Source organism: Pteropus medius, unplaced genomic scaffold (genome assembly GCF_902729225.1).
Source record: "Pteropus medius unplaced genomic scaffold, Ma_sr-lr_union100, whole genome shotgun sequence".
In the NCBI taxonomy this organism is placed as follows: Eukaryota; Metazoa; Chordata; class Mammalia; order Chiroptera; family Pteropodidae; genus Pteropus; species Pteropus medius.
In genome coordinates, this window is record NW_024356248.1 from 3615497 (window position 1) to 3625128 (window position 9632).

At 33.4% G+C, this 9632-nt stretch overlaps 1 pseudogene; it reads right to left on the reverse strand.

The window, feature by feature from the left end:
* Positions 1 to 6639: 6639 nt before the first annotated feature.
* On the reverse strand, positions 6640 to 7576 carry LOC120600694 (olfactory receptor 5B3-like; annotated as a pseudogene).
* Between the last annotated feature and the right edge of the window lie 2056 nt (positions 7577 to 9632).

A 9632-nucleotide genomic window follows, 5' to 3' on the forward strand; every position in this document is an offset into this window, starting at 1 on the left:
AACGACCTTTTCACAGAACAAATCTTGGGGGAAACATTTAGTGTCATGTGAATAGATGTCTCAGGGGGCTCCTGATCCCAGATTGGCCCTCCCAATCTGAACCTGCTTGGAGATATCAGAAGATAATGTTTGTATGTATTTTAGCTGAGAGTGCCTACGGAGACATGGGGGAATGGAGGCTTAGGGAGAAGAGCCTCCAATCATCAAATAAGCAGTGCCACAGCCAAGTTAGACAACAAAAATTAAAACTCACTGAAAACTCTGGTTTAGGTGATGACAAGACCTCATGCAAGCTTTCTCCTACCTAGTTCTTTCTTAAAAGGCTACAAATCACCCCAGGAATTTTTTTTTTTTTTTGAACAAAATATACCCATTCATCTTACCACTACAGTCCTAGTCTAGGGATATTTTGGGGGGGATTTTTTCCTTATTTTTAGAACTAAGGGGATGTGGATCCATTTTTTTCTCTGCATAGTCATCTCTTCACCCCAAACACTCAGGGAGAATTATCTGGTACAAATGTGAGCTGCGCAGTCATGTATCCTGCCTTCAGATCCTAATTCTGTCATCTGTTGCAGGGTGACCTCAACCAAGGTATTTAATCTCTCCAAAGTTCAGAATATCACTTATAAAAGTGGAATAATAATATTGCATATTCCTCATAGGAGAATCCTAGGAATTGAATGAGATGACATATACACACATTTAAGTATGCTACCTAGCACATTTCAAGAGATCAACGCATGTAAGTATTACTATTTTATCATCAATGAAAAATCATATAGCTTGTGGAACGAAAATAGTAGTGTTTGAACATTATATCTGCTCTACACATTTCCTTGCCTGTTTGCAGTGAGGTAGAGCCATGAACTAGTTCTGTATAATGAGCTGGAGAAGAAGTGATAAGTGTCATTTCGAGGTTGAAGTAAAGAAAAGTCGGTGTACATCTGTCTAATGCCTCTCTCTCTCTGCCACGGTAACTGAAGAAGCTGCATGTTCCAGAGGGTATAGCTACAGATGGTAAAGCCTCGATTTGCTTGGGTGTTTAAATGCACACATGCAGAGACACCTCTGCTTTCCTGGACAATATGCGATGCACATGTCGTAGCAGACGTAAGATAAATCTTTGTTGTGTTAAATCATTGGACTTTTGGGTTACTTTGCTACTGCAGCATGACATGGTCTATTCTGTCTAAAACAGAAACATATATAATAAATTATGTATTTTTTTGTCTGTGTATCTTTTTTATTTTTAACAGATCCTTGAGTACTTGTCTTCTTATTAATTAGTCCTTCTTTTATAATAATAGCTTTATTGGTATAGAATTAACACACTATAAAATTCACTCCTTTAAAGTTTATAATTCAATGATTTTAGTATATTAGGCATTGTGCAACTGTTGTCGCCATCAATTTAAGAACATTTTTATCTCTTGAAAAAAGAAACTCTGTACTGATTACCAGTTACTCCCATTTCCTTTCGCCCCACCTGCTCACCACCTTAGCCTTAGGAAACAACTAATCTACTTCCCATCTCTATAGATTTGCCTAGCTTGGAAATTTCATATAAATAGAATAATACAATATGTGGTCATTTGTGACTGGCTTCTTTCACTTAGAATAATGTTTTCAAGGTTTATCCAGTTTTTAGCATGTATCAACACTTCACTCCTTTTGATTACTGAAGAATATTGCATTATAAGGATATGCCACATTTTATTTATCCATGCATCAGTTGCTGGACATTTGGATTGTTTTCACTTGTGACTATTTTAACTATTATACCATTTGCGTACGAATTTCTGGGTGAACATATGTTTTCATTTCTCTTGGGTACATAGTTCAGAGTTAAATTGATATGTCTATGTTTAAATTTTTGAGGAACTGCCAGACTGTTATCTAAAGGAGCTATGCCATTTTACTTCCTCAACAGCAATATATTATAGTTTCTATTGCTTCATATCCTTGTTAACACTTGCTAGTATCTATCTTTTTCATTTTAGAAATCCTATTGGGTCAGAAGTGGTAGGACATTGTGACTTTGATTTGCAGTTCCGTAATGGATAATGATGTTGAGCATCTTTTCATGTGCTTATTGGCCATTTGTATAGGTACTTTGGAGAAATGTCTATTCAGATCTTTGGTCATTTATCAATCTGTTTATTTTCTTTGTATTATTGAGTTGTAAGCTTTCCCTGCATATTCTAAATATAATCTTTATTTGACATGTTTTCAAATATTTTTTTTAACTTTGTGGATTGACGTTATTTTCTAGATGGCGCTCTCTGAAGTACAAATATTTTAATTTTGATGAAATTTAATATATATTTTTTTCTCTTATCGCTTGTGCTTTTGGTGCTGTATGTAAAGGTTTTGCCCAACCAAATTTTACAAAGGTTTACTCCTATATTTCATCCTAAGAGTCTTGCAGATATAACTTTTACATTTAGGTTTATATTTTGTGTTAATTTTTGTATGTAAGCTGAAGAAGGGTGCTCAATTTCATTCTTTTTCTTTGCTATATATATATAAATATATATATTTTATGTTAAATATATATATATAAATATATATTATGTTAAATATATTTATATATTTATATATATAAATATATATATTATGTTAAATATATATTTATATATATAAATATATATTATGCTAAATATATATGAATAAATATAAATATAAATATAAATATAAATATAAATATAAATATAAATATAAATATAAATATAAATATAAATATAAATATAAATATAAATATAAATATAAATATATATATATATTTAACACCTACAGCACCTGGTATTCCTAGGTGGTCTCTCCCATCCAAGTACTAACCAGGCCTGACCCTGCTTAGCTTCCGAGATCGGGCACATTCAGAGTGACATGACCGCAGACTCTTTGCAATATATTTTTATTGAGATATAATTCATGTAACATAAAACTCACCATTGAAAAGTGTCCAACCAGTGTTTTTTCACATTCACAATGTTTTGCAACCATCGCAAATACCCTATTTCAGAACATTTCCATCACCACATCAATAAACCCCATCCATACATTGGTTGTTATTCCCATTCCTCCCGCCCCAAATCCTGTTAATAAGTAATCAAATTGCTGGTTTTATTGGTTTATCTTCTCTAGATAGTTCATGAAAGTGCAATTTCCTACAATATTTGTCCTTATAGTGCTGGCTTCTTTCACTTAGCATGTTTGTGACATGTTGTAACATGTTTTGATACTTCATTCCTTTTTACACTGAATAATAAATATTCCATTGTATAAATATACCGAGATTGATTCATCAGTTAATGGATATTGGGGTCATTTAACCTTTTGGCAATTGTGAATAATGCTGCTATGAATATCCATATGCAAGTTTTTGTCTGAACATATGTTTTCAGTTCTCTTCAGTATATACCTAGTGAAATGGCTGTGTCATATGGTAGCTCTATGTTTAACTTTTTGAGAACCACCAGTTTTCCACAGCAGCTTCACCATTTTTCATACCCACCAGCAAGGTATTAAGGTTATTTGTTCACAAGCTCTCCAAAATTTGTTGGTTTCGATTTCTGTTTTGCAGCCTTCCTACCAAGTGTAAAGTGGTATCTTATGTTTTTTATTTACATTTATGTAATAATTAAAGATGCTGTGCATTTTTTCTGTGTCTATTAAAAGTTAGTGTATCTTATTTAAAGAAATGTATATCCAAATATCTTGTCCATTTTAAGATTGGGTTATTTACCTTTTCAAAATAGAGCTGTAATTGTTCTTTATATATTCTGGATATTAGTCTCTTAGCAGATATATGAATAAAGATTATTTTTTCTCATTCTCATTATAATGTCCTTCAATGCACAAAACTTTTAAATTTTGATAAAATACCATTTATTTATTCTTTCTTTGGTTGCTTGTGCTTTTAGTGTCATAGCTAAGAAACTCGAATAATCCAAGGTCACAAAGATTTATTCTTGTATTTTCTTCTATTAATTTTACCTCTTGCATTTAGGACTTTTATACATTTTGAGTTAAATTTTGTATATAGTGTGAGGCACAGTCTATATTTATTATTGTGGATATGGATATCTAATTGTCCTAGTACCATTGTCAAATAGATTATTCTTTCCTTATTGTTTTTGACATCCTTGTCAAAAAAAAAAAAAAATCAAGCGACCTTAGAGATATTGTCTTAGTTTTAAATTCTCAATTCCAGTTCATTGATCTGCACATCTATTTTATGGTTGTACCATACTATTTCTGTTTTCTTTTTTGAATGTTTTTATTGTGGTAAAATATATATAACGTAAAAAATTGCCATTTTAACCATTTGAAGTTACAGTTCAGTGGTATTAAGTACATTCACAATCTTCTTTAAAATTTTTTAATTTTTTAAACGTTTTATATTAGTTTCAGATCTATAGTACAATGGCTGGACATTTATATAATTTATGAAGAGATTCTCCCAATTACTCTAGAACCCATCTGGCACTACACACAGCAGTTCCAATGATGTTGACTATATTCCCTGTGCTGTACTCTACATCCCCATGACTGTTTTGTAACTACTAATTTATACTTCTTCATCTCTTCAACTCTTTCACCCAATCCCCCTCCCTTCTGGAAATCACCAGTTTGTTCTCTGTATCTGTGAGTCTGTTTTACTTTAGTTCGTTCATTTCTTTGGTTCCTTAGATTCTGCATATAAGTGAAATCATATGATATTTATCTCTTTTTTTGTCTGATTTATTTCACTTAGCATAATATCCTCTAGGTCCATCCATGTTGTTGCAAAAGGTAAAATTTTATTTTATTTTTATGACTGAGTAATAGTCCACTATGTATATGTACCATAACTTCTTTATCTAATCATCTGTTGATGGTCATTTAGGTTGCTTCCATATCTTGGCTATTGTAAATTGTGCTGCCATGAATATTGAAGTACATAGATCAAATTTATGAATTAATGTTTTGATTTTCTTTGGATAAATACCCAGAGGTGCAATTGCTATGTCAAAAGGTAGTTCTGTTTTTAATTTTTTGAGGCACCTCCGAACTGTTTTCTTGATGAATTGACCCTTTTATCAACATATATATATATATATATATATATATATATATATATATATATATATATATATATATATATATATATTTGTCTCTTTAAAGGTTTTTTTTTGTTTTTGTTTGTTTGTTTGTTTTATTTTTAATTTGAAGTCTACTTTGTATGATATTAGCATAGTTACCCTGGCTCTCTTTTGGCTACTCTTTGTATGATGTAATATTTTTCATTCTTCTACTGTGTTTCAAGTAATGTTCTAAAATTATTTTCTATAGAATCACACAATAGGCGATGAACTAAATTATCAATAGTTCAGGTATATTGCCTGCTGGACTCAAAGCTTAATTAATTCATTGATTTATTAATTTAACAAGTCCTTACTGAGATATTGGTTTGAATCAGGCCACAATTTATGTATTGGAGAGGAAAATGATAGTAAAGAAGCAACTATACTCTAATGATGTATGTTCCAGGGGGGGAGATAGATGAATAAGTGAATCAACAAATAAAATAGTAATAATAATAGTTGAGTACAAATCAGGACTACACATAGAACAGGAGGGGACACTTAAGCAAAATCCTGAAAGAAGTGAGGGAGCTCTGAGCATGGACAACAGCAAGTTCAAAGACCTGGAGGCAGGAGCGCACTTGGAGTTGTCCAGGAAAAGCAAGGAACTCGGTGTGAAGGAAGTGGAGCGAGTGAGTAAGAGAGGGGTAAGCCTTGGTGGAGCTCTCCGGAAACTGAAGCATCCATGACTGAGTATCATCGGTCATTTCATGGCATTTCCAGAGGAAAAAAAAAGAATAACGTTACCACTACATGGTGCATTTATTTTCTTACACAGGGTTGGTAGTCATATGCAGAAAAATTGAAAAATTTCTTTATTATCACTTGATCTCTTCTTCTCGTGCTCTGGTTTTCTTACCTTTGAAAATTATCATGTGACCATACTTTTTCTACCAAATGACTTAGTGAAGACAAATACCTTTGAGAAGCTATACTGACATAGCTCTGAATAAAATATGTCAGCAAAAAAGAATATACCTTTATTCAAAAAAATCTAGGTCATGGTTTTCTTTATTTTGGACTCTTGGAATGATTTTTTAAACAAGAAAAACAAAAAATGTTGGACATAAATTTATATTCTGATACCACAGCTATTTATTTTAATTAAAAAACTACTCATATTTCATCCAATTCTTTTAACAAATTTTAACTCTTGCTCGTATGTGCACATGTGAGATCCTTGTACATGCTTCTATTCGTGCGTTTTGTGAGCTCTGTTTTATATCTGCGCTCGTACTGGCATGTTGTAGAGAACATGCGAACAAATGAATAAATAAAATATAATTAATAAGGCTTATGACAAGCAGTATCTAAAAATTCTTAAGGTCCCCCTTGGCCATCCTCATTTAGATATTAAATATCTGGACATATTTTTTCCTAGATGACAGACTTTTAAAGAGGAAAAGTTATCACCTCAGTAATTTAAATAAAGCGTAGATTGCAAAATGTGGGTTTCTGTATGGAGAAGATTTGACAGGAATGAAATTAGGTCATTGTGTATCCTACAACTTTAAAAGGTGAAGCCCAGAGACAATTTTACTTTCTTAACAACCTTCTTGAATGTACTTTCGACTGTTGTATTTCTCAGGCTGTAGGTCACTGGATTCAGCATAGGGATGGCAATAGTATAGAACACAGGCATGATTTCATCTGTGTCCATGGAATGACTGGGGCTGGGCTGGGAGTACATAAAGATGAATGTCCCATAGAAGATAGGACTGCAGTGAGGTGTGAAGCACAGGTGGATAGAACCTCCTGAAAACCTTCTGCTGAGCGCATCTTCATGATGGTGGCAAATATGAACAGGTAGGAGATCAAGATAATTCGAAGAGCAAAAAGGATGTTGAAGCTTGCACAACAACAAGAATCAGCTCAGTAATACATCTGTCAGAGCAAAAGAGAGCCATGACTGCTGGAACGTCACAGAAAAAGTGATGTACCAGATTGGACACACAGAGAACGAATGTGTCTCTAATGTGGTTGGAGGTGTTCAGGAAACCATGGATGTAGGAGCCTATGACCAGATGGACACACACATTTGTCATCATTATGGTGGTGTAACATAGGGGTTTACACACTGCTGTGTAGCGATCATAGGCCACTGATGCCAAGAGTAAATTTTCCACAGTGGCAAAGACTATATAAAAAGAACAGCTGAGCAGCACATGCATTGTAGGAGATGACCTTTTCTCCTATAGGGAATCCAGCCATGACCTTGGGAGTGACAGCTGTAGAGTAACAAAAGTCCACCAAAGACAGATTACTAAGGAAAATGTGCATAGGTGTGTGGAGACCATAGTCCAAGAGAATCAACAGGATCATCCCTGGGTTTCCAACCTTGTTGATGAGATAAATGAAAGTGAACATGATGAAGAGGGGGACCTACAGTCCTGGGGCATTGGTTAGTCCTAGGAGATGAACTGTGTCCCTTCCGTATTGTTTTCCATGGATGTTGTTTGGGAATCACAGCCCTGCCACTATGAGAAATAAAAAAGAGTGATAAACAAGTAAGAGAAAGAAGTGAATTCATTTAATGTTACATGTATATTTTCATTATAGGAATAATTTATGTTTCAAGATTCTCCAGATCTAAAGATTTAAGGCACCAATTATCTATAGAGTTGCACACTGTCGAAGCTGAAAAATTTTCATGGGTCACCTTCAACTTTTAAATTTTATAAATATGTAAATGGAGATGTAGAAAATATAATGTCTTGATTAATATGAAATGTTTTGAATGACTATGTCTGTCAATTCAGTTTTTCTGAGCCTCATCAGAGCTTATATCTATCTTGCTTATGTACCAGGAATTGCTCTAGACGGTTTGCATATATATTCATTAATTAGTCTTAACAATCCTATGGCATGGATTAATTGTTATTCTTTTATTTAACCTGTTAAGTACAAAGGTAGACTTACGTATTTAAGTTTACAAAATTATTACTGCCAACTCTAAGTTTGTACTCAGGCAGAGTGATCCTCATGGCCACTGGTCTTAACTGAATTTAAATCAAATTGAATTTAATCCAGTTATAAGTATTCATTGTCTTTGATGTTCCAAGCTCAGTGTTTGGGGTTTCGCAATGAAGTAACTGAAAGATATATGCATAGTGCAAGTGAAAAGATAACTGGAGAAGTAGGAACATGTATAACTAACATGCAATTTTGAGGGGAAGGCACAGAGTTGGGTATAAATTTGGGGTTGTAGGAGGACGTGCCTATCAGCCCTGCTATTTACTACCTAGGAATCATGGGTCCTAACCTAACTCCCTTGAACCTGATTTTCTCCATCTTCAAAATGAGACCTAACTCAAGGCATTATTGTAAGAATTAAATGAGATAATATATAAAAACAATAAGTAAAATGTTGGGCATATGCACAAACATTAGTGTTAGGTACAATACTAGGATTGGGATTAAGATTAAGATGAAATGATAATCTCTCTGTTTGTTTGAGAAAGGTGCATGATGAAAAACAAGGTTCAAGTGTGGTTGCGTTTTGTAGTCTTGCAGACTTCCTCTTAGATTTGTCTTTTCTCACTCACTTGGTCCACTGAGATTTTCTGTATCTCCAGTGTTTCTTAGTCTGTCCCTCCTCTATTTGCATGAGTGACTGCTCCAGCCATTTCATGTGAGCCATTTTTTCCCTTAATTTCTTCCTTAAAATTCATGTTTTAGCTTAGGTTGAAAGAGTCTCTTTGGTTAAACTTATTCTTTCTCTCTTACTATTATCCCATAGTTGAATCCAGAGTTTAGTGGGTAAAATTTCCTAATTTGTTGGCTGCAGATCTGTTTTTTCGGCCAAATACATGATTTAACATTTTTGAGTCTATTCTTGTGTAGGAACAGTGTTTTTATCTTTTTATTTGACTTTGAAGACATCTATTATCTACTAATCATCGCTTTACTACTGTTCTTAATCTTTTCACAAATTCGCTTTTTCACATGCCTAGCCCATGAAGTCATTATGTTTGCCAATGTTGGATAATCACAATCACTTTTAGAATATACCGAGATCTACAATCAATAAGATCTACATGCATATATCTAAATCTCTCTGTCTCTCTCATCCATCCATCTATCTATCTATCTATCTATCTATCTATCTACCTACCTACCTACCTACCTACCATTCCTACCTACCATGTACCGATCTCTCTATCTTTCTATCTGTAACCTATCATCTATCTATCTATCGGTAATCTAATCATCTATCATCTCCATCTATTCATTCTATCTATCTATCTATCTATCTATCTATCATCTATCTATCATCTATCATCTATCTATCATCTATCATCTATCTATGTATCTATCTATATTTATCTATTTATCTATCTCTCTACCATCTATCTACAGATCTTTTCATTTAATCCTCACAATAACCATATAAGGTAAGTAATAGTATTATTCCCATTTTACCATTAAGAGAACAGAGGATTTGAGAAACTATGTAAAGCCCTCCAATTAACAGCTAGAATGAGGACAATCCAACATTTAAGA